Consider the following 26128-nt stretch of genomic DNA (forward strand, 5'->3'; position numbering starts at 1 on the left):
TTCGGCGGCTTCCACTGCCGGCGCATGCCCAGCAGGCTGCGCGGGCTCAGAAATGGGAGACGACCTCCCCCCAGAAGACGAGCCCGAGATCGAAGCGGGTGAGCCCGCTCCCGCCGCCCCCAGGGGGTATGTCGTAGAAACGCCGCAGTTCGGACAAAGCGTCGTCACCGAATTAGACGCAGTCAGAGGCAGGGGCTGATCCCCGAACCCTACCTTGTCCCCGAGCGCTGGGAAAGCGCAGAGAGAGGGCCGTTCTGCCCCCGGTTCACTGCGCCTACGGCGCGGAGCAGGGCGAGGCGTCCGAGCTGACTCCACCTGTGATAAATTGAGGAGAATAATTTGATTCAGCCTTTTTAAGGTCAATTAGAATTTTATTAATTACAGCAAGCAGTAGCAAGCAAAACAGCGCTGGGTGGGTAGGGGTCTCCAAGCCGCCCCTCCTGCAGTGTCCCACACTGCAGTGCCCCACACCCCACTCCCTTATTCAGTTTCTTTTTATAGTTTCTTGGAGGTTTCTTCATTCGTGTCTTTTGCGATAGCGGTGTGCGTAGCTTGAGCATCCCTCTGCATCGTCTCTGCGTTGTGTCGAGGCAGGTGATCGTTGATTTCACAATCGGTTCCGGACAGTGATGGGCGTACCCGGAGCACTCCTACGTTGTCTAGTCCGGTGGCCGTTGCCTGGTGGTCGCTGATTTCATAATCAGCTCTGGCCATCCCCCGACATCCTTAGCCTGTGTCTGCAAGAAAAGCTAAGAAAAGCTCCCTATATGGTGATTAATCATACTTGTGATCTTGCGTGAAATGAACAGGGCTAATGCCTTTATTAATGTTCAGCTCTTTATTAAAAAGATCAGCTGGGCAGGGGGCTCGACGCAGAGCTCGCCCCCGCGGTCGTAGCTTTCCCAGGCAACCGAAAGGAAAGAGGCGTGCAGAGTCTGTCACTGGAGTCCCGAGCAGCAGCTGTCCTTTCTTCTTTCCTTGTGGCACACCGGTGGCCCGAGGATGAGGAGATGTGGCGTGCAGAGTCTGTTGCTGAAGTCCAGAACAACAGCTGTCCCCGCTCCTTCCCTGGTGGCAGCACCAGGGCTCTCTGTCTCTCTATCGCCCTGCTTCTCAGAGCCTAATATAGTCTGTTCCTTCTTAGATGATGGCGACAGTTAAAAGTCAATCAGGGGATGTGTTTCCCTCTTCCTCAGCTAGGGCATTTGCCTAGACTACTCTACTGTGTTCAGTTTTTTATTTATATTCTTTTTTTCCTCCTAAAAATACTCCCATGATCCTAAAGGGTTTCTATTAGCATGTTAGTCTCAGAGTGGCAGCGTGGAGGGGTGGGGGGCCGGTTGTCCCCAGGTAGTTTAGAGAAAACAAACAGAGCGATTAGCTAATTAGCATTTCAATATCGATACTTAGCTAGAGTTAGTAGTTTTCTTTTAGTGTTGCCATGGGAACTAGGAAGGCCCTGCCGCGTCTCTGGGGAACACCTGGAAACTGTTCATAACATTGCGGTTTTGCAATATGTCTATAGCCTTGCAATATGCCTGTAGCCTTGCGGTTTGTAGCAGTTGCTTCTTTATTGTCCTTTTTTTTTTTTTTAGTAAAACCCACAAGTTGCTGTTTCCCAACTTCACAGATGCTTCCCCTATCTCCTAACAAGCAAGCTAGTCCCTCATACTTTAATTTTATATTTCCTCCTTTAATATTCCAATTCTTTTGATGAACAAACAAGTTACCACAGTTTATCACAATCCCCCATTTTCTCTTTTACCATTTTGTTCATCAGATCGCTTTGCTGCTTCGTAGGCTAGAAGTAAAGTGTTCAGCATTGTCCTGACTAGAAACACCACTAGGACAGAGCAATAGAAAACTAATAATTTGCCAATAAGGGTGGAGTCCTAGCCTTGTTTTTGTTTCGTAATGTGATAAACTGTGGTAACTTATTTGTTCATCAAAAGAATTGGAATATTAAAGGAGGAAAAATAAAAATTAAAGTATAAGGGACTAGCCTTATACTAGCTCGTAGCAACTGCTACAAACCGCAAGGCTATAGATATATTGCAAAACCGTAAGATTACAAGTATGATTAATCACCATATAGGGAGCTTTTTGTAGTTTTTTTCAGACACAGGCTAAGAATGTCGGGGGATGGCCGGAGCTGATTATGAAATCAGCGACCACCAGGCAACGGCTACCGGACTAGACAACGTAGGAGTGCTCCAGGTACGCCCATCACTGTCCGGAGCCGATTGTGAAATCAGCGATCACCTGCCTCGACACAACGCAGAAACGACACAGAGAGATGCTCAAGCTACGCACACCGCTATCGCAAGAGACGCGAATGAAGAAACCTCCAAGAAACTATAAAAAGAAACTGAATAAGGGAGTGGGGTGTGGGGCACTGCAGTGTGGGACACTGCAGGAGGGGCGGTTAGGAGACCCCTACCCACCCAGCGCTGTTTTGCTTGCTACTGCTTGCTGTAATTAATAAAATGCTAATTGACCTTAAAAAGGCTGAATGAAATTATTCTCCTCAATTTATCACAATTTGGTGCCGTGACTCGGATAAAGGAAACCCGGGAGGGAGGCCCCACTAGGGTGAGGCGCCCCACCGCCTTTTTGCGGTGGACCTAAGGGGAGGCTTCCTCCTTGGGCCTTTACCGACGAACCTAAAACTCAGTAGCAAGCAACGGTACCCCCGTTAATCTTTGTGCACGAAGAACCGCGGAAGAGTAAACACGCAGGAAGCGTAAGTAGCCCCCGGTGGGTGGTGGGCCTCTTTTCCCGGTGGGTGGTGGGCCTCCTTTTTCCAGGGTTGATTAAAACCTGCTGGATTGAGGGATTAATATTCCAAGAGCATCCAGGGTTGATTCAAACCTGCTGGATTGAGGGACTAATGTTCCAAGAGCATCCAGGGTTGGGGGACATAGGAGGGGGGGAGCTGCACCCCCCTCGGCGTCAAGTTACCCTCGGTGGGGAGGCTCCTGGGTTAGGAGGAGAGCAAGCGGGCCTAATCCAGACGCGGAGGTGGACTGCGTCAAAGTTCCTGGGGCGGGGGATCCCCGGAGAAACTTCCCCAAGTTTCGGCTTACTAATTTAGTATAAGTGTATGTGCTCGGTGGGCCCTGTACAAGCGGGCTCCGGAATGCGTGTGCGTGTGAAAAAGACGGTGGGCCCCGTACAAGCGGGCTCCGGAGTGCATGTGAAAGGGACAAAGCCTCGACCCCGGAAACGGGGTCTTTAAGAGTCGTTTAGGGGTGTGTAGTCCCGGGGTGATTGAGGTGAATAAGAAGACACACAGGGCGAAGCCCCGGTCGAGAAATGGAGGCGCCAGAAAGACGTGAGTAGCCCGGTCGCTCGGTCAGGGGTGGGAGTCCTGGAGTGCAGCGAATGCGAACGTGTGTGTGAGAGGGGAACTGGCAGCTCAGATTCCCCAAGTGAGTGTGGACCCCATAGTAGTGCGTTTCCCATATCCGGCGACGGAGTGGGCCACGAATTGGGGGAAGCGACTGTCGTATTGTTTGTGTTGAGTGTGAGAAGGCACTCTAGAAGATGGGTCAGAGAAAAAGTAAATCTGCTGAACCCATGGGTGGGAGAATTTCGGTAAAACTTCCACTAGGCTTAACGGTAAAGTATTGGGATGCCTTTCCTTCTAGAAAAGGAAAAGGTAGGGTTAAAATGATCCATTATTGTATGAAAATTTGGGGGGAGTAAACGGATAGGGGGAGACCAGCTGTATTGGCCCGTGTTTGGGTCGTTTGAGGATTGGATCTGTCAAGCTCTAATATAGATATATTAACTCCAAAGAGCCCTTTAACCAAGAGGAGAGCGAATATGCAGCTCTTTGGATAGTGGGAGAGATTGAAGAAAGCTTTCCAGTTGTATTCAGGGGTGGACCCCAATACCCCAGAGGGTGAGACACTTTTGAAGGTGCATTTTGTGGTCGATTCTTGGGTGGACATTCGGAAGAAGTTGGAGAGGTTGGAGGGATGGCAGGCGAGAGGATTGGATGAGTTGTTGTGAGAGGCTCAAAAGGTGTGTGTTGGGAGAGAGGATGAGAGTTTTAAAAAGCAGTCTGGAATCGTGTTAGCAGCAGTGGGGGGAGACAGCGGAGTCCCCGGTGGGGGAACTGGAGGTCAGTCCAGAGGTCAGACTGATGTCCAGCGAAGTTGGTTTGAAGGGAAGTCGAGAGTTGGTTTGAAGGGAAGTTGAGAGTTGGTTTGAAGGGAAGTCGAGAGGTGGAGAGAGCATTGTCTGTTTCTATTGTGGGAAGAAGGGACACATGAGGAGAGAGTGTCGGCAGAAGATTGCTGATGAGGAACAGTTCAAAGAAGATTAGGGGGGTCGGGGGCTCTATCTGCTGGGGACAAGAGAAAGAACAGAGCCCCTGGTAAAATTAAAAATAGGTCCCCAGCAACAAGAATATGAGTTCCTTGTGGACTCAGGGGCGGAGAGATCAACTGTCCAGACCCTTCCCCAAGGGTGTAAGGTTTCACCTGAAATAATACAGGTGATTGGGGCCAAAGGGGAACCCTTTGGAGTACCTGTAATTAAGGATGTACTTTTAGAAAGTGATTTTAAATTAGGAATTGGGTCATTTTTACTAGTTCCAGAAGCAGATTATAATCTATTAGGGAGAGATTTGATGGTCGAGTTGGGGATAGGGATAGAGGCAAAAAAAAAAAAGGGAGAACTAACAGTAAAACTATATCCTCTCCGGGCTGAAGACGAAAAAAAAAAGATTAACCCAGAAGTTTGGTATACCCCCGACAGTGTGGGGAAATTAAATATTGAACCCTTTGAGGTAACTATCAGGAACCCAGAAATCCCTGTCAGGATTCGGCAATATCCCATACCCAAAGAGGGGAGGGAAGGACTAAAAACAGAAATAAAGAGACTTTTGGAAAAGGGACTTTTAGAACCCTGCATGTCCCCTTTCAATACCCCCATCCTGCCGGTAAAGAAACCGAATGGCAGTTACAGATTGGTGCATGACTTGCGGGAAATCAATAAAAGAACAGTTGAAAGATTCCCGGTTGTAGCCAATCCACATACTATTTTAAGCCAACTTGGCCCAGAAAACCAGTGGTATAGTGTAATAGATCTTAAAGATGCTTTTTGGGCCTGTCCCCTTAAGGAAACTTCTAGAGATTATTTTGCTTTTGAATGGGAAGACCCGGATACACATAGAAAACAACAATAGAGGTGGACAGTCCTTCCCCAGGGGTTTACTGAATCCCCAAATTTGTTTGGGCAAGCTCTGGAACAAATATTGGCAGAATATTCACAGGGGGAGGGGATTGTGCTTCTACAATACGTAGATGATTTATTAATTGCAGGGAAAGAAGAAGAAAAAGTAAGGGAAGAAACTATAAAACTCCTAAATTATTTAAGCCTTAAGGGACTCAAAGTTTCAAAGTCGAAATTACAATTCGTGGAAGAGGAAGTTAAATACCTCGGACACTGGCTGACTCAGGGGACTAAGAAATTGGATACTGATAGAGTCCAGGGAATACTTTCCCTGGAAGCTCCAAAAACTAAAAGGCAGGTTCGACAGTTACTGGGACTTTTTGGGTATTGCAGACAATGGATTGAAAATTTTAGTGGGAAAGTTAAATTTCTGTATGAAAAATTAACAACAGACGGGCTATTAAAATGGAGCTCCGAGGATGAGACCCGGTTAAAATCATTAAAAACTGAATTGGTCAATGCCCCAGTTCTCAGCCTCCCGGATCTAAAAAGACCATTCTTTTTATTCATTAATATCAAAGAAGGGGTGGCGTACGGGGTGTTAGCCCAGGAATGGGCTGGAGGAAAGAAACCAGTGGCATATCTTTCAAAGCTTCTCGATCCTGTTAGTCGAGGGTGGCCTGCCTGTCTGCAATCGATAGTGGCTGCTGCCCTTTTGGTAGAAGAAGCAGGAAAGATAACTTTTGGGAGTGAACTGAAGGTTTTATCTCCTCATAACATCCGTGGAGTACTACAACAAAAGGCGGATAAATGGATAACAGATGCCAAACTCCTAAAGTATGAAGGCATCCTAATTTCCTCTCCTAGGTTAAGTATTGAAACCACAAGCTTACAAAATCCAGCCCACTTTCTATACGGGGAACCAGTTGTGGGACTAACTCATGATTGTCTTTTGCAAATAGAGGAACAAACAAAAATAAGACCAGATCTCAAAGAGGAGGAATTAGAAGAAGGATATCGATATTATGTAGATGGATCCTGTCGGGTCCTTGAAGGGAAAAGGAAATCTGGGTATGCTATTGTGGATGGGAATATTCTTAAGAAAATAGAATCTGGTCCTCTTAACCCCAGCTGGTCAGCACAAGCATGTGAATTGTATGCAGTGCTCAGAGCTTTAGAACTGCTAAGAGGAAAGGTTGGGACCATTTATACTGATTCAAAATATGCTTATGGGATGGTTCATTCATTTGGTAAAATCTGGGAAGAAAGGGGACTTATCAATTCACAGGGAAAGGGGTTGATACATGGGGAATTAATTCGGAAAGTGCTCCAGGCCTTGAGAGGTCCGGAAAGAATAGCTATTTTTCATGTAAAAGGACATCAAGTGGGGATGGGAAACTCAGTACGGGGAAATAACTTAGCCGACCAGGAGGCGAGAAAGGCAGCTCTAATGAGTTTAAAACCATATAAAGGGGGGGGGGGGGTCACACAAAGGGAAGATTGTTCCACTTGTGGAGCTGACTTAGAGGAAGAACCATGTTGGGCTTGTTGGGATGCATACGGGATTGATTCGATACAGTGTGCCTGTGATAACCCCCAAAAGGAACATTGATGGTGCCACGGACGCATTTATCATGAGTGTGCCTGTGATAACCCCCAAGACAAACATTGCCGGTTCCATGAACCCATTAACCATGTGTTAGCCTTCATGGTACAGGAAAAACAAAAATTAAACCAAATGGGGGTGAAGGAAAAAGAGGGAGGCAAGTGGATACTACCGGACGGGCGAGAGGTACTCCCAAAAGGAATAGCAATGAGGGTCCTGCAAGCAATCCATAGGAAAACCCACTGGGGAATTCAAGCCCTGGTTGACCAATTTGCAATTAAATATATGTGTATAGGGGTCTATAATCTTGTAAAACAGGTAACCCAACAATGTTTAACCTGTCAAAGAATAAATAAACAACAATTAAGAGAAAGACCAATGGGCGGAAGGGAACTGGCACAACGACCCTTTTCACATATACAAATAGATTTTACAGAATTACCAGAAGTGGGGATGTATAAATATCTATTGGTACTGGTAGACCACTTAACCCATTACGTGGAAGCTTATCCTATGGCCCGAGCTACTTCGAACACTGTGGTAAAAGTATTATTAGAGCAAATTATCCCCCGGTATGGATTAATTGAGTGTTTAGACTCGGACCGGGGACCCCATTTCACCTCTAAAATTGCAAAAGATGTCCTGACAGCTTTGGGGGCTCAATGGAAATATCACACCCCATGGCATCCACAGAGCTCGGGGAGGGTGGAAAGAATGAATGGAGAAATAAAAAAACAACTCACAAAGTTAATGCTGGAAACAAAAATGTCATGGGTTAAGTGCCTACCTCTTGCCTTATTGAACATTCGAACTCAACCCCGAACTGATGTGGGAATCTCCCCATTTGAAATGCTATTTGGAATGCCTTATGATATGGAAGCCCCCACAGATCACCCCTGCCTAAAAGATTCTCATATTAAATTCTACATTACCCAAATTATGAGCAGAAGGCAGGAATTGAGGAAGAAAGGAGTGTTGGCACAGAGACCACCTCTGGATATCACAATCCATAAGATAAAACCAGGGGATCACATACTTATTAAGTCTTGGAAGGAAGATTCCTTAACTCCACGTGGGGAAGGTCCTTTTCTTGTTTTGCTTACCACAGAAACGGCAGTCAGGTCGGCCGAAAAGGGGTGGTGAAAGGCCCGGTTGCCACAAATAACCAGTGGAGAGTGACTAGCCAGCCTGGGAACTTGAAAGTGACTCTTAAGAAAAACTAATGAACTCTGTGGACATTATCCAAATCAACCATAAGGGGAAGCAAAGGGATACAATTACAAACTAGCTAAAGACTATATAGTGATTTGTAATAAGGAAGGTTGTGGAGATTGTTATCCTTTTGTGTGCTTTATATGTAAAATTTGCCAAGAACGGTGGTGGGTCCATTGCCAGAGGGGAAGACCACCAATTGGGGTTTGTACTGAGTGCTATAAAACTCAGCGAAAACTAACTGAAACTGTGCTAAGGATAGGAGAATTGGAAAATCAGTGGGTCAGTTTTGGATCTGAGTGGTGGGAAATATTCTTGTTTTCATACTAACGAGCCCACTCCATTTGCTGCTCAGATAATAAAAGGGTGTTGTCGAAAGGAACTGAAGGGGATTCCTTGCAACCCACCTCTGGTCAAAGATAAGAACTGGGAACAGTACAAGGCTAGGCAGGAGCGGAAAAGGGGACGCTCAGGTGAGTACTGCTGCTGCCGAGAAGATGGTTTACCTCGTGGCTCGAAGCACCCGAGTCGGCGAGCGAGGCAGAGAGGAAAAGGCCAAGCCCCCTCTAAGTGGAACAATGCTGAAATGCTCCAGCTATTGCCAGCCGACTACTAGGATCCCTCAAAGGACCAGTCTAAGTGCCTCCGAAACACCAAGGGAGCAGCAAGCCAAAAAGGGGAAAACAGGATATTACGAAACAAAAACAAGGCTAGGACTCCACCCTTATTGGCAAATTATTAGTTTTCTATTGCTCTGTCCTAGTGGTGTTTCTAGTCAGGACAATGCTGAACACTTTACTTCTAGCCTACGAAGCAGCAAAGCGATTTGATGAACAAAATGGTAAAAGAGAAAATGGGGGATTGTGATAAACTGTGGTAACTTGTTTGTTCATCAAAAGAATTGGAATATTAAAGGAGGAAATATAAAAATTAAAGTATAAGGGACTAGCCTGCTTGTTAGGAGATAGGGGAGGACAATAAAAAAAAAGCAACTGCTACAAACCGCAAGGCTATAGACATATTGCAAAACCGCAAGATCACAAGTATGATTAATCACCATATAGGGAGCTTTTTGTAGCTTTTTTGCAGACACAGGCTAAGGATGTCGGGGGATGGTCGGAGCTGATTATGAAATCAGCGACCACCAGGCAACGGCCACCGGACTAGACAACGTAGGAGTGCTCCGGGTACGCCCATCACTGTCCGGAGCCGATTGTGAAATCAGCGATCACCTGCCTCGACACAACGCAGAAACGACGCAGAGAGATGCTCAAGCTACGCACGCCGCTATCGCAAAAGACACGAATGAAGAAACCTCCAAGAAACTATAAAAAGAAACTGAATAAGGGAGTGGGGTGTGGGGCACTGCAGTGTGGGACACTGCAGGAGGGGTGGTTAGGAGACCCCTACCCACCCAGCGCTGTTTTGCTTGCTACTGCTTGCTGTAATTAATAAAATTCTAATTGACCTTAAAAAGGCTGAATCAAATTATTTGCCTCAATTTATCACAATGGGGTGTGATATTTCCATTGAGTTCCCAAAGCTGTCAGGACATCTTTTGCAATTTTAGAGGTGAAATGGGGTCCCCGGTCCGAGTCTAAACACTCAATTAATCCATACCGGGGGATAATTTGCTCTAATAATACTTTTACCACAGTGTTCGAAGTAGCTCAGGCCGTAGGATAAGCTTCCACGTAATGGGTTAAGTGGTCTACCAGTACCAATAGATATTTATACCTCCCCACTTTTGGTAATTCTGTAAAATCTATTTGTATATGTGAAAAGGGTCGTTGTGCCAGTTCCCTTCCGCCCATTGGTCTTTCTCTTAATTGTTGTTTATTTATTCTTTGACAGGTTAAACATTGTTGGGTCACCTGTTTTGCAAGATTATAGACCCCTATGCGCATATATTTAATTGCAAATTGGTCAACCAGGGCTTGAGTTCCCCAGTGGGTTTTCTCATGGATTGCTTGCAGGACCATCATTGCCATTCCTTTTGGGAGTACCTCTTGCCCATCCGGTAGTATCCACTTGCCTCCCTCTTTTTCCTTCACCCCCATTTGGTTTAGTTTTTGTTTTTCCTGTACCGTGAAGGCTAACGCATGGTTAATGGGTCCATGGAACCGGCAGTGTTTCTTTTGGGGGTTATCACAGGCACACTGTATCGAATCAATTCCGTATGCATCCCAACAAGCCCAACATGGTTCTTCCTCTAAGTCAGCTCCACAAGTGGAACAATCTTCCCTTCGTGTGCCCCCCCCCCCCCCCTTTATATGGTTTTAAACTCATTAGAGCTGCCTTTCTCGCCTCCTGGTCGGCTAAGTTATTTCCCCGTACTGAGTTTCCCATCCCCACTTGATGTCCTTTTACATGAAAAATAGCTATTCTTTCCGGACCTCTCAAGGCCTGGAGCACTTTTCCGAATTAATTCCCCATGTATCAACCCCTTTCCCTGTGAATTGATAAGTCCCTTTTCTTCCCAAATTTTACCAAATGTATGAACCACCCCATAAGCTTATTTTGAATCAGTATAAATGGTCCCAACCTTTCCTTTTAGTAGTTCTAAAGCTCTGCGTACTGCATACAATTCACATGCTTGTGCTGACCAGCTGGGACTAAGACGACCAGATTTTATTTTCTTAAGAATATTCCCATCCACAATAGCATACCCAGATTTCCTTTTCCCTTCAAGGACCCGACAGGATCCATCTATATAATATCGATATCCTTCTTCTAATTCCTCCTCTTCGAGGACTGGTCTTATTTTTGTTTGTTCCTCTATTTGCAAAAGACAATCATGAGTTAGTCCCACAACTGGTTCCCCATATAGAAACTGAGCTGGATTTTATAAGCTTGTGGTTTCAATACTTAACCTAGGAGAAGAAATTAGGATGCCTTCATACTTTAGGAGTCTGGCATCTGTTATCCATTTATCCGCTTTTTGTTGTAATACTCCACGGATGTTATGAGGAGATAGAACCTTCAGTTTACTCCCAAAAGTTATCTTTCCTGCTTCTTCTACCAAAAGGGCAGCAGCCACTATCGATTGCAGACAGGTAGGCCACCCTCGACTAACAGGGTCGAGAAGCTTTGAAAGATATGCCACTGGTTTCTTTCCTCCAGCCCATTCCTGGGCTAACACCCCGTACGCCACCCCTTCTTTGACATTAATGAATAAAAAGAATGGTCTTTTTAGATCCGGGAGGCTGAGAACCGGGGCATTGACCAATTCAGTTTTTAATGATTTTAACCGGGTCTCATCCTCGGAGCTCCATTTTAATAGCCCGTCTGTTGTTAATTTTTTCATACAGAAATTTAACTTTCCCACTAAAATTTTCAATCCATTGTCTGCAATACCCAAAAAGTCCCAGTAACTGTCGAACCTGCCTTTTAGTTTTTGGAGCTTCCAGGGAAAGTATTCCCTGGACTCTATCAGTATCCAATTTCTTAGTCCCCTGAGTCAGCCAGTGTCCGAGGTACTTAACTTCCTCTTCCATGAATTGTAATTTCGACTTTGAAACTTTGAGTCCCTTAAGGCTTAAATAATTTAGGAGTTTTATAGTTTCTTCCCTTACTCTTTCTTCTTCTTTCCCTGCAATTAATAAATCATCTACGTATTGTATAAGCACAGTCCCCTCCCCCTGTGAATATTCTGCCAATATTTGTTCCAGAGCTTGCCCAAACAAATTTGGGGATTTGGTAAACCCCTGGGGAAGGACTGTCCACCTCAATTGTTCTTTTCTATGTGTATCCGGGCCTTCCCATTCAAAAGCAAAATAATCTCTAGAAGTTTCCTTAAGGGGACCGGCCCAAAAAGCATCTTTAAGATCTATTACACTATACCACTGGTTTTCTGGGCCAAGTTGGCTTAAAATAGTATGTGGATTGGCTACGACCGGGAATCTTTCAACTGTTCTTTTATTGATTTCCCGCAAGTCATGCACCAATCTGTAGCCGCCATTCGGTTTCTTTATCGGCAGGATGGGGGTATTGAAAGGGGACATGCAGGGTTCTAAAAGTCCCTTTTCCAAAAGTCTCTTTATTTCTGTTTTTAGTCCTTCCCTCCCCTCTTTGGGTATGGGATATTGCCGAATCCTGACAGGGATTTCTGGGTTCCTGATAGTTACCTCAAAGGGTTCAATATTTAATTTCCCCACACTGTCGGGGGTATACCAAACTTCTGGGTTAATCTTTTTCTCGTCTTCAGCCCGGAGAGGATATAGTTTTACTGTTAGTTCTCCCTTTTTTGCCTCTATCCCTATCTCCAACTCGACCATCAAATCTCTCCCTAATAGATTATAATCTGCTTCTGGAACTAGTAAAAATGACCCAATTCCTAATTTAGAATCACTTTCTAAGAGTACATCCTTAATTACAGGTACTCCAAAGGGTTCCCCTTTGGCCCCAATCACCTGTATTATTTCAGGTGAAACCTTACACCCTTGGGGAAGGGTCTGGACGGTTGATCTCTCCGCCCCCGAGTCCACAAGGAACTCATATTCTTGTTGCTGGGGACCTATTTTTAATTTTACCAGGGGCTCTGTTCTTTCTCTTGTCCCCAGCAGATAGAGCCCCCGACCCCCCTAATCTTCTTTGAACTGTTCCTCATCAGCAATCCTCTGCCGACACTCTCTCCTCATGTGTCCCTTCTTCCCACGATAGAAACAGACAATGCTCTCTCCACCTCTCGACTTCCCTTCATACTGACTTCGCTGCTCTCCACCTCCCGACTTCTCTTCAAACCGACTTTGCTGGATGTCAGTCTGACCTCTGGACTGACCTCCAGTTCTTCTTTGGGGATTCTGTTGTCCCTCCCTTACTGCTGCCAACATGATTTTAGACTGCTTTTTAAAACTCTCATCTTCTCTCCTAACATACACCTTTTGAGCCTCTCGCAACAACTCATCCAATCCTCTCGCTTGCCATCCTTCTAATTTCTCCAACTTCTTCTGAATGTCTACCCAAGAATCAACTACAAAATGCACCTTCAAAAGTGTCTCACCCTCTGGGTTATTGGGGTCCACCCCTGAATACAACTGGAAAGCTTTCTTCAATCTCTCCCACTATCCAATGAGCTGCATATTCGCTCTCCTCTTGGTTAAAGGGCTCTTTGGAGTTAACATATATATTTAGAGCTTGACAGATCCAATCCTCAAATGACCCAAATACGGGCCAATATAGTTGGTCTCCCCTTATAGTTGGTCTCCCGAGCGGACCGGACTACTCACGTCTTTCTGGCGCCTTCGTTTCTCGAGCGGGGCTTCGCCCTGTGTGTCTTCTCACTCACCTCAATCACCCCGGGACTACACACCCCTAAACAACTCTTAATGACCCCGTTTCCTGGGTCGAGGCTTTGTCCCTTTCACACGCACTCCAGAGCCTGCTTGTACGGGGCCCACCGAGCACACACACTTATACCAAATTAGTAAGCCGAAAATTGGGGAAGTTTCTCCGGGGATCCCCCGCCCCAGGAACTTTGACGCAGTCCACCTCCACGTCTGGGTTAGGCCCGCTTGCTCTCCTCCTAACCCAGGAGCCTCCCCACCGATGGTAACTCAATGCCGAGGGTGCAGGTCTCCCCATCCTACGTCACCCAACCCTGGAAAAAAAGAGGCCCACTACCCACTGGGAAAAAGAGGCCCACCGCCCACCGGGGGCTACTTACGCTTCCTGCGTGTTCACTCTTCCGCGGTTCTTTGTGCACAAAGATTAACGGGGGTAACTTTGCTTGCTACTGAGTTTTAGGTTAGTCGGTAAAGGCCCAAGGAGGAAGCACCCCCATAGGTCCACCGCAAAAAGGCGGTGGGGCGCCTCACCCTAGTGGGGCCTCCCTCCCGGGTTTCCTTTATCCGAGTCACGGCACCAAATTGTGATAAATTGAGGCAAATAATTTGATTCAGCCTTTTTAAGGTCAATTAGAATTTTATTAATTACAGCAAGCAGTAGCAAGCAAAACAGCGCTGGGTGGGTAGGGGTCTCCAAGCCGCCCCTCCTGCAGTGTCCCACACTGCAGTGCCCCACACCCCACTCCCTTATTCAGTTTCTTTTTATAGTTTCTTGGAGGTTTCTTCATTCGTGTCTCTTGCGATAGTGGTGTGCGTAGCTTGAGCATCCCTCTGCATCGTCTCTGCGTTGTGTCGAGGCAGGTGATCGTTGATTTCACAATCGGTTCCGGACAGTGATGGGCGTACCCGGAGCACTCCTACGTTGTCTAGTCTGGTGGCCGTTGCCTGGTGGTCGCTGATTTCATAATCAGCTCCGGCCATCCCCCAACATCCTTAGCCTGTGTCTTAGCCTTGCAATATGCCTGTAGCCTTGCGGTTTGTAGCAGTTGCTTCTTTATTGTCCTTTTTTTTTTTTTTAGTAAAACCCACAAGTTGCTGTTTCCCAACTTCACAGATGCTTCCCCTATCTCCTGACAAGCAAGCTAGTCCCTCATACTTTAATTTTAGATTTCCTCCTTTAGTATTCCAATTCTTTTGATGAACAAACAAGTTACCACAGTTTATCACACACCGACCCCTCGCTCAAAGCCAGCAGGCTGGGAGCCCGATCCACCTCAGAGGGGGAACCGTCTTCCGGCTCACCGTCTCGGGGAGAGGGGGAAGCGCCTGCATCCTGGAGAAACTCAGATTCCCCGTCATCCACGTCCGAGACGGACAGTTCCCCTAAAGAGCCCCGAGAGCTGCCAAACTCAGATCCCGGCCAAGCCACGTCTAGCAATTTCCATTGCACCAGCAATGGTCCAACGTTCACAGAGCAGTCATCAAATAGGGCTTCCATGAGACTGCCCCCCACTTGAGACCACACCTCTCGGGGCATCACCTCCCTAAGGTCAGAAAAGAACCCCCGCTGCCTCGCCCACAAAAACAGCCTTTCAAAATCACTCCAGGAGATGGGAACATTGTTCCTCTGTAGGACATCCCTCCAGAGATCCAACATCAGAGATTCCATCCCGAAACCGATAGAGGTTTCCATCACTAACACAGCAGGCAAAACGCCAAAGAGGAGGGGGGGGTTAAGCACACTCTCACCCGACCTAAGCTGTAGTACACGCCGGCGGCCACCAGATGTCACCAAATGACACAAGCAAAAACGACGCACCACAGCCTTGGTCATGATGAAGAGACTACTTTATTTTTTCTGACTCCAGTCTTTTATAGTTCTCAAAAGATGCCAGTGGATTGGAGGGTGAACGTGCCACCTCTCCAACGACACTGGACAAACTACCTGTACATCAAATTTCTCCGCCTCTATGAAAGAATGCAAAACAATAGGTTGTTTACAGAAAGCTGTGTGAGAAAGTTCTCTACAAGAATGTAAACTCAGAAGGCTTTAGAAAACTCTTGATAACCAGGGCGACAATCTCCCTCTTTTTTATTTAATAAAATGAACGGAGCTTTGGGGGAAGGAGAAACTGCGGCTATCAAACTGCAGTGTTGTTTTGTTTTCCATCTTCCCACCATTCTCCTCCTGTGGTGGCAGCAGCAACCACAACAGGTGTGGAGGCTGCAAACTTGGAGGAAGCAATGCTAAAAATGATTCGCTTGAAAATCCCAAATGATAGCAAAACTAAAAAGATTGCAACTACAAAATAACAAATGTCCTTTAAAAGGGACAACACCCACCCAGAAAGATCCCAGCCTTTAAACATGCCCTTGAACCAGTCCTCATTCTCCTGCTTCACGCTGCCAATGAGGTTTCTCATTTCCTGGATGGATGATTGAACACTTTGGCCTTTTGATGACAAATTGAAGCAACACAATCCTTCAAATTCTTTGCATCTATGCCCATGTGCCAACAGCAGGAAATCGATAGCTGCCCTGTTTTGCAGGGTGGCTTTCCTGGTAATTTCCTCGTCTGCAAGCAGGTCACTCAAGGCTGCCGATGTTAAACTTGCCTGCTTCGTCACCCAGCATTCCAAATTGCCTAATTCACTCAATGCTTTGGCTGCCGCTACCCATGGTAGGAACACAGAGACAGCAACCCTTATCGATTTTGCCCAATGGTAAATTTCAGCATCACAATGTTCATCAAATTGACTTGCACTCCGTTTAGTAATTTTTGTTTTACCTTTTGTTTGCCCAATTGGAATTTGAGTCATGTTGGGGGAAGCAAGGGAAAGATGCCCCAGAGTGCATGGACCTCCAACCAGACGAGAAGGGATTCCTGGATATGCTCTATCCCCACAGATGAAAAACATTCCCTTTTCCAGCTTGCAGGGATAGAAATCCGTGGTGCTAGGGACCTCTAAAACAGCAACAGCTGTGCACCATTGGCTTGCTCTGAATTCCATCTTGTATTGTCTGACCTGTGCATATAGTTTTATTTCTTTATCTGGTGAAAAATTAAATTGAACACAAAATTCAGCTTTTGTGGAGCCCAGTAGTTCTAATTCCTGGGGCTCCCCATCAGCAGCGGGCAAGTCTAGAACAAACCTTTGCCACAAAAGCAGGGGATTCTGAACAGGTATTTTAACACGTTCTACAACATCCTTGTGCTTGTAGAACTCTGCCCAGATATTTGGGGGATTGTTTTCATTCAACTCAGTTTGCAAATGGATCAAAGACTTTGGAAATTCTTGCCCCTTGCTTGGAATCCCTACCAGGCATGTGGACATTGGATTTTCTGCTGAGGCAGTGGCTAAACACAGGTGTTCTTGTTTCAAGGCTTGGGCAAGGGTGACCCACACATTTTTTCGTGGCTGAGGGACAATCCATGTGTCCCCTGTGGACAGGTAGAAGGTCATTGTCTGGAGCCAAACGAGGAGCAGGAACGTAGAAATTGACATCCTGCTAATCTGAAAGAAAAATGAAACCATACAACAGGCTAAACTAACTATAAAAATTCTGCCAGTATAAAGGAAAAACAGGAATTAGGGTTCTCTTCCTCCCTTGCGGCGTTTCCTGTTTGACGCAACGGCGTCATCTGTGGGATCTTCTGAAGCATCAGGGGGGTTACTCTGTGTTGGACTCCCTCCCCGTCCAGGAGTGTAGGGTTTGACCCATTTCTTAGGAATTCACCTGAGACCGGAGGGTGTGGACACGCACGCATTCCCCCGTCCCCAACTGATGAGCTGGTGTGGACCCTGGATTTCTCCAGAGTCTGGATCCCTAATTATCACTGGAGGTCTCTCGTCAGGCTTGAGCTGTTGATGTTGTTTAAAATGTCGCAGGACTGGCGGCTCAGGACTATCAAAAGAACAATTTAAAAAGTTAATAGTAAAAAGAGCTTTACAGAGCCTGAGTTGTGGAGAAACCACTTGGATATCTCCCCGCTGGCGAAGGAGGACCTTTTTCAAGGTCTGATGTGTTCTTTCTATAGCAGCCTGGCCTGTGGGGGAGTGTGGAATTCCAGTCCGATGATTCACCCCCCATTCCTGTAAAAACTTTGAAATATAAGCTGGGCCATTATCAGTTTTGATAGTGGTGGGGACCCCCAAGGTCGCGAATGCTTGCATGAGGTGTTTTTTTGCATCTGTGGCCTTTTGTCCTCCGTGGGATGAGGCAAAAATTGCTCCGGAGAAGGTGTCTACTGAAACATGGACATGTTGAAATCTCCCGAACTCTGGAATGTGAGTAATGTCAGTTTGCCACAATTCACAACTGCGGAGTCCCCTTGGGTTCACTCCCTAACTCAGGGCTGGTAAAGTGGACTCCTGACACTCGGGGCAAGCAGCCACAATTGCCTTGGCTTGGTCACGCCGCAGGTTGAATTGGCGGACCAGACCTGGTGCATTCTGATGGAACAATTGATGGCTCAGTTTGGCCTGTTCTAAAATGTTTGGCTGGCCAGCCAGCTGTACAGGAGCGGCCAAAGCATCTGCCCTGTGGTTGCCTTCTGCGATAAAACCTGGGAGGTCAGTGTGTGATCGCACGTGCGTTATGAAAAAAGGCTGCTCTCGGTAGGAAACTAGATGGATCAATTTCGAGAGTAAACTAAATATTGCTGGATTGGAAACTTCCTTGAGCACTGCATGTTCTGCTCTGGACACAACACCTGCTACATATGCTGAATCTGTAACTCTGTTAATTGGTTCTGAAAACCTCTCAAAGGCCCTGACTACAGCGTCCAGCTCAGCAACTTGTGGGGAACCTTCTACAACCTTTACATCAGCTTCCCACTGCTGAGTCTGTGGGTCCTTCCATGTGATCACAGACTTGTGGGACCCTCCTGACGCGTCAGTAAAAATGGTCAGTGCCTTCAGTGGTTCACTGCTCTGAATGCTTTTTGGAATCAATTCAAACTGTATTTCAAACAGTCTGTGACCTGGATGGTTAATGGAAATTTGTCCGGTATAGCTGTCTAAGGAAAACTGTAAGTTTTCATTTACCTGGAGCAGGTACTCAAGTGTTTCCTTTGAGAGTCTCCCCGTAGATATTCTAATAGGGAGATGAATGCACATGAAATCACACCCTGCCAACACCCGCAGGCGAGCCCTGGCCCTCATGATCAGCTGGGCCATCAACTCTTGTGGCTTGGTGATACTTTTGGACAACTGATGACCCAGGAACACCCACTCTATGATTAAGAGAGGATCCTTTTGGTCTGTGTCCCACTGGAAAATCAACCCATGCAGGTGTGGCAACTTACCAAGGATGATAAATCGAAAGGGCAGGCCCTCGTGGCATCTGTGGGCCTGTCTGTCTGCCAGGGTGGACTGAATTCTCTCCAAGGCAGCCCTGGCCTCTTGGGTCAGAGCTCTCGGGGAGTCTAACTCTTCTCCCCCTTTCAATAAATTGAAAATGGGGGATAAATCTCCCGTGGTGAGCCCCAACCAGGGTCTGACCCAGTTCAAAGACCCACACAACTGGTGGAGGTCCCGTAGTGTCTTTGGGTTGTTATTTATCATTGGCCTTTGGGGCGTGATGGTCCTGTTGCTAATGTCAAGGCCCAGATATTTCCAAGGCGGCAGGTGTTGCACCTTTTCCTTCTGCAACTCAAATCCAACCTCCGACAAGGCTGTGGTAGTGTCCTCCAACGCTTCTGCAAGTACATTGTCACTGTTAGCACAGACAAGGACATCATCCATGTAATGATAAAAAATGCAGTCTTCCCACTTGGCACGCACTGGGGATAGAACTTTGTCAACGTACCACTGGCAAATGGTAGGAGAGCATTTGAGGCCCTGAGGTAGGACTTTCCAGTGGTAGCGTTTCATGGGAGCCTCTCTGTTTATGGAAGATACAGAGAAGGCGAAGCATGGTGCATCGTCTGGGTGCAGGGGAATTTGAAAGAAGCAATCTTTGATGTCTGTCACTGCCAATTTCCAATCTTGGGGGAGCATAGATGGAGAAGGCATCCCTGGTTGAAGAGCTACCAAATCTTCAATTACGTTATTAATTTTTCTGAGATCGTGGAGGAGTCGCCACTTGTCTGTCCCCGGTTTCTTAATTACAAAAACCGGCGAATTCCAAGGGCTGTTGGTTTCCACTATATGTCCCTTCACTAATTCATCCTTCACAATCTGAGTGAGCGCTCTTAGCTTTTCTGCGTGCAACGGCCACTGCTCTACCCAAACGGGTGTGTCTGTGAGCCACTTGAGTTTTTGGGTAGGGCGCTCTTCAGTGGCCGCACCTAAAAACCCTGGGGGGTTGGCAGTTCTAATTTTGCCCCCCATTGAGTCAGAGCATCCCTTCCCCAGAGAGTAAACTTTGAATCCAAAACGAATGGGCGCAGAGATGCTAACTGCCCATTCGGCCCCTCAATTTGGACTGTGTTCCTAGACTGCTGTGCCAATTGTGGATCTCCTACACCTAAAACTGGGTTGCCCACACTTTCAAGCTCCCATTGTTGAGGCCATTTGTGTGAGGGAATGACTGTAACATCTGCCCCTGTGTCCATCATCCCCTGAAGTTGAATGGAATGCCCCTCGCTCTTAAGGCCACACCACACGAGGGGCTTCTCCTCTCCCAGCGTCTTGGTGTAGAAGACTGACAGGTCTAGATCATCACACAAAAGCTGAGGCACTGGAATTGCCTGGGCAATGATCTGTCCCTGTGACAGGAAGAGAGGGGGGTGGACACAACGTGCCATGAGATAGAAGGTCCTAGGATCAAGTGAAAGGATGGCAGGAGGGATCTCTATCTCTTGTGGGGTGTACTTTGTGTCACCAATGACAAGGTACTTGCAGTTTAGTAGATCATTCCTTCTGCGAGTTTCGCAGTCCTGAATGTGGGGCAACAGTTCTGCTGCTGCTATGATGAAATGCCATTCCTGGTTAGAGAAATGAATGGGTTCAGTGAGTCGGAACCGGTAAGGTTCAATTTTGTCAGTGGTGTAAACCTGGCTGCTGACACTAGGCACAATGCGGTGTACAGCTGCCTTAGCACAAACGCTTTGACCCACCCCATTTGTGTCATCGCGCGGGGTGGATCCGCGCTCCCCAATTAGTTTTTTTTCTGGTTGGAGACTTCTCCCCCTCCCACCCCCCCACCCCCCCCCTGGGGAGGCACTTTCCCCCGAAAAGGGCATTGGCTGATGAAGTGGCCTTCCTGATTACAGTAAAAACACCTGCGTTTGGGTGGAGGAGGTCTCAATGGTAGAGTTTTTGGGGTTGCCAATGTTGGAGCAACCACCTTCTCTCGAGGCCTTTTCACTAAGTCCTCTGCTATCAGTGTGGCTTTTCTTGTGCACTCCTCAATGAGCCGATCCAGCGTAGGTGGAGGTGACGCTGGAAGAGCCATGATGACTCGCCGACAGGCATCATTTGCATTTGTGGTGACAATTTCAAACGTGAGTTCGTCTCGTGCTTCTTGCCCTTCCACCTTTTTCTCGACTGTGTCTCTCACTCGATCAACAAAATCCATGAATGGCTCTGAAACAGATTGCTTGAGAGCAATATAAGGTATTATAGGTTCTTTTGAGGGCATACTAAGAAATGCCCGTTCTGCTGCATCTTTTGTGAGATCTAACACTGGTTTTGGAACCCCTGCTGCCTGTTTTTGGGCTTGATTCCAGTCTTTTTCACCTACAAGATGTTCGAGGGTGATCTCATCATCCTCTATGTCTGTTGCATAATCGGGACTCTGCAAAATTTCTGGAAGAAGGTCTCCTGCAAACCTTTTCCAAGTTCTTTCCCACATTCTGTATTCTGATGGAGGGAGCAAGCAACTGAACAAGCGCTTTAAATCAGTGGGAACTAAGGTGTTAGAATTGAAAGTTGCTTTTAACATGCTCTTAAAAAATTCGCTTTTTTGCCCAAATTCACGTTTTGTTTTGCAGAGTTCCTTTATGCTTTCATATGAAAGTGGTTCCCATCTGGGGTTTTGCCCTCTTGCATTGTATAACACTGGTGTGAGAAACAAGGAGTTTGAATCCCTGCCTGCTTTCTGTTTCCCGGCTTCGGCCTCCCCACCTTTCCCGTCGCTATGGGAACCAGAGGCCAGGCCCTGGGGAACAGGAGGAGCGGGGGCAGGGTCTGGAGGCTCGGGGGTGGAGGTTTGTGTGGGACTGGCTGAGGTTGGTGATGCCGTGTGGAGCGGGGCGGGATCAGGTGGTGCAACCTCAAGGGGTGGAGCTGAAGGAACCACCTGGAGGGGCGGTGCTGTGGGCGGAGGCCTGCAGTAGCATTTTGGAGGGGTTTGGTCTGCTGCAAGAGAGGAGGAGGAGGGGTCAGGACAAAGGGAAGGAGGGTCAGGGACTGGTGTGGGGGGGGGGTACCTGGGAAGAAGGACTTCCCGCTGTGCTTCTTTGTCCATCTTGTGATGAGACAAAGATCCCCGCCACGCGGCTGCCGCCATTTTGTGGCAGTTCGTCCCGTGGGGGGTGAGGGAAGGGGTTAGAAGGAGCACAGAAGTTTTGGGAACAGCAACAACTCTGGAAAGAAGCAGAAGAAGGTTTAGGAACAGAAGTTTCAACAGAGCGATTAGCATTTTCAGACTGTGGGGGTTGGAGAGACGGGGGAACTAAAGCAGATGGACTCTTTTCAGTTTCCCGTGTTTCCCGACTGTCTGCACCCTCTTTAACAATGTCATAAACTAACAAAAAGATCCTCATGAAACCCTTTTTCACTGAAGGATCCCCCTTCTTGGTGCCTTCTGTTAAAACTGTGCCAATCCCCTTCCAAAAAGCTTTCTGCCTCACATCCTGAGCTGAGACGTTTGGAAACTTTAAAGTCAACCACTTTATAAACTTTTTCACAAAACTTTTAGAAAAACTTTCTCCTGACTCTGTCAGGGTTAATTTTACTTGGTAATAAATCTCTTTTTGCTGCTTGGACAACTTCCCACCCATGTTGCCCATGAGCAAGCCTCACCCGCCTGCTGCTGAAAAAACAGAGAAAAAAAAAAAACTAAAAAAGTCTAAAACCCGACGGCGGCTACCCCACACGCAGCACGCATGCGTGCCCTCTGCCTCAGAGGGATCGGGGGTTGCCTCCACCCAGATCCACTAACCGAGGCCCTCCCGCATTAGTACTGAATCTTACCTATCCGTCGACCCTTAGAAAACACGGACACAGCTGTTTAGAGAGCGCAAGCAAGACTGGGATAAAGAGACTTAAGAGAGTGGACACTTGTTGTGCAGTCCAAAGTAGGTTGTATTTGCCCGATCGCCGCACGTACAAGTGACCCCGATCTCGGGTCCAGACAAAGGTTTTATAGGGAAAAATAAGAGATAAGGTGAGACCAATAGAACAATGCCCAGTGTGAATACATTATAGGTAAAATCCAATGGGAATAACTCCAGGGGGAAGGATGAATACACGTAAAATTACAGAATAGAAACTCCAGCTTTAGGTTTAGGAAATAGAAACTCCCATCTCAAATTCACAAAGCCCTTTTGCTCCGTTTGCGTAGCTGCACACTGCAACACAGAATTATTAAGGAAAAGGGCAACTCAGAGGCCCATCGGGCCGCTTGCCAATTTGAAATAGCATCGGCTACTAGCTACAGTGTTTGGCAGGCTTCTCTTCTGAGCTGCCGAGGTGACAGGAGATCTGGTTCCCCTTTTAGCAGATCAAACAAAGGGCTCAGGTCAGCATTTGAAATTCCTAACAAGGAACAAACCCAATTAATTGAACCCAAAAGTTTTTGAGCATCATGCAAAGTACAAATGTCTGTTTGAATCTGTAAAGGCTGAGGAGAAATACTCTGTGTCTTAATGCACCAGCCAAGGTATTTCCAAGGGGGTGACGCTGGATTTTTTCAGAAGAAACACAAAGCCCTGCTTGGGTTACAGCAGCAATGACAAGGGCTAAGGTTTCCTCCATGACTTCCTGTTTTTCTGCTGCAATAAGAATGTCATCCATGTAATGATATAATAAGGCAGCAGGCATTTTTTGGCGAATGGGGCTGAGGACCCCCGCAATAAACCACTGGCAAATAGTGGGACTGCATTTCATGCCTTGAGGAAGGACCACCCAGTGATATCTTTGCAAGGGTGCTTGCATGTTAATGCTTAGAACAGAAAAGGCAAATTTAGGAGCATCATCAGGATGCAAAGGAATGTTAAAAAAGCAGTCTTTTAAGTCAATGACTGTCAAGTGCCAATCTCAAGGGATCATGGTGGAGGATGGGAGACCAGGCTGAAGGGCTTCCATGTCCTCCATGGCATCATATATTTTGCAGAGGTCTTAGGCCAAGTGCCACTTGCCAGGTTGCTTTTTAACTACAAACACAGGTGAATTCCAGGGACTGGTAGAGGGGACTATATGTCCCTTTTGAAGTTGTTCATGGACAAGGTCAGTGAGTGTGTGCAATTTAGGTAGTGGGAGGGGCCATTGGTCCACCCAGAGAGGTGTTTCAGTTTCCCAGATTAATTTCAGGGTGTCACGTGCCACAATGGCCCCTTTAAAAATCAGACTGAATTTTGAGACCCCATTGAGAAAGTACATCTCGTCCACATAATACCATGGGCACAGGCAGAACAAATAGCTTTACAGAGGTTATATGACCTTCAGATCCCATCACCTGCATTAGATGGTGACTTTTGTAACTGCAACTGCTCCCCCCAATCCCAGTGAGAGTTTGGGGTACCTCTGTGAGGGGCCAAGTGAGGGGCCACTTGGCTTGAGAGATAACAGTGACATCTGCTCTGGTATCTAAAATGCCAGTGAGTGTTATCTGTTCCCCCTGTGATGACAGGGTACATTTGCAAGGGAGACATTCATCAGAAATTGTCTGCGCCCATAATATTTGTGGGGTTCCTGTAGAGCCAAATCCTCCCACCCTTGTATTGCATTCTGTTAAAGGGGATGACAAATTGTGTGAAAAAGGAATCAATTGTGCGATATGTGTTCCTTGAGGGACAGCACAGGGTGGAAAGGGGGTCCAAGCCATGGTTTTAATTTCCCCAACAGAGTCTGAGTCTATAACTCCTGGGAGGACAAAAAGTCCTAAAAGGGTAGTTGAAGACTTCCCCACCAGCAAAGCACTTTTCTGGGGTCCTGGTGGGCCAAAAATTCTCGTAGGGAGTAAATGAACAGAAGAGTCAAGCAATGTTACTGTGATTGAGGTTGCCAAGTCCAGTCCGGCACTGCCTGCAGTTGCTGGGTGAAGACTTGAGGTGATCCTCTGCTGGGTATCCTCGGTGGCTGTGCTTGCGGAGTCGGCATCTGTGTTGGCAGCATCTGTGGTGGCGGCTGAGGTATTTGTGTCAGAGCACAGTGCCGGCCTGCACTGCAGTTCCAGTTTCCCTGGATCGGGCAACCTTCAGAATCATACTTAGAGCAACACACTGGTTAGCAAAATGACGACCTTTATGACACCGTGGACATACATCAGGGGTTTTTGGCTTAGCTCCTTTCTGAGCAAAGCAGTCTTTTTTAAGGTGGCTATGTTTGCCACAGCTGAAACAAACTGCCAGAGTTCCAAAGGCACCTTTTGACGGCTGCAAAAGCTGCGGCCATGGCTTCATATTGATGTTCTATTGTCCTAATGCGGTTGCACACTTCAACCATTTCAATCAGAGTTGGTTTGTGGTTAGGCAGGGACTTAAGGAGTTTTTACAGTCTGTGTTTGCATTTGCAACAGCAAGCATTAAAAGCAAAATTTCACGAGTGTCTATATTATCAATTTGGCATTTGAGTGCTTGCTTAAGGCAGTCAATAAACTGCATGTAGGGCTCCTGAAGCCCCTGGACAATGGTTGTGAATGCTTTCTGAGGTGTTTTTGCATCAGGGACCTTAAGAAAGGCTTGGCGAGCTGCATCCCAGACTCCATCAAGGGCTCCCCTTGGGCAGTCTCGCACCTGGGTGACAGGATCTATGTACAGTCCCATTCCCATAAGATGCCTGGTTGTGAGGGCTTCCAGGGTCTGATTAGCATGATCCACATAAGTTATAAGAAGTCTTTGCAGACCCTTCTCTCACTCCTTCTCCCATAAGCTGTATTGAATGGGAGATAGCAGTAGCCAAGCGAGAGCTTTTAAATTGTGAGGGGTCATTATGTGAGCAGCAAACAAAGAATCTAGCATGTTTGGAAAATGTGGTGAGTTGATACCATGCTCTGTAACTGCTCGTGGGAGCTCTTTAATTTCTGGGAAAGACAGCTGTTCCCAATGGGCAGTTCACCCAAATATATTACAGGTGCCACAATTCTTTCAGCAATGTCAAAATCTCCCTCCCTTAATGCTTGTTGTTTTAAGCGTACCCAATTGTCATGAGGGTCGGGGGGGGATATAAATCAGGTTCATTGTCAGGATCAATGTGTCCGGGATCAAAGGGATCCTCCTCGGGACCTTCCTCTTTGTTTTCCCCACTGTTTTCTGGGCAGTAGCCAGCAGCGAAAGCCCCTACAGAGCGCAAAGGGCCCTCCTCCCTTTCACTCGCAGGAGACGGTACTGAGGCTGTGGGTTGTGTTTGCTGTGGTATGGGAGATGGATATGCAGTCTCTTCAGAATGTAAGGAATTCTGAGACTCCGTCATAAAGCGGGGGCAAACAACTTTAGTAGTAGTCTCTCCAGATTTTAAAGAGCATTGAGCTTCTGCTGTAGAGGGAGAGCAGGCATTCCGTGAAGCCTGGGAGTTTTCTTGAGCCTTTTAAGGCCTCAAAAATTACTTGCCAGGAGGGTAGCATTTCTGCAGCCGCTTTATTTACCTTGGTAGCAGAATCCCATAGCTTAATTCCCGCTTTGTTCCACAGATCTGTTGTAAAGACTGTGGACTCGGTGAGTCCTGGGATTCAT

At 47.0% G+C, this 26128-nt stretch overlaps 1 long non-coding RNA gene across 1 annotated transcript; it reads right to left on the reverse strand.

Moving 5' to 3' along the window:
- Positions 1-350: 350 nt before the first annotated feature.
- LOC128822724 (uncharacterized) lies at positions 351-13744 on the reverse strand. The gene is made up of 2 exons (XR_008441573.1): positions 13668-13744; positions 351-749 (listed from the first exon to the last, which is right to left on the reverse strand). It is a non-coding gene; the product is annotated as an uncharacterized LOC128822724 (long non-coding RNA).
- Between the last annotated feature and the right edge of the window lie 12384 nt (positions 13745-26128).

Source organism: Vidua macroura (assembly GCF_024509145.1).
Source record: "Vidua macroura isolate BioBank_ID:100142 chromosome W unlocalized genomic scaffold, ASM2450914v1 whyW_random_scaffold_30, whole genome shotgun sequence".
NCBI lineage: Eukaryota > Metazoa > Chordata > Aves > Passeriformes > Viduidae > Vidua > Vidua macroura.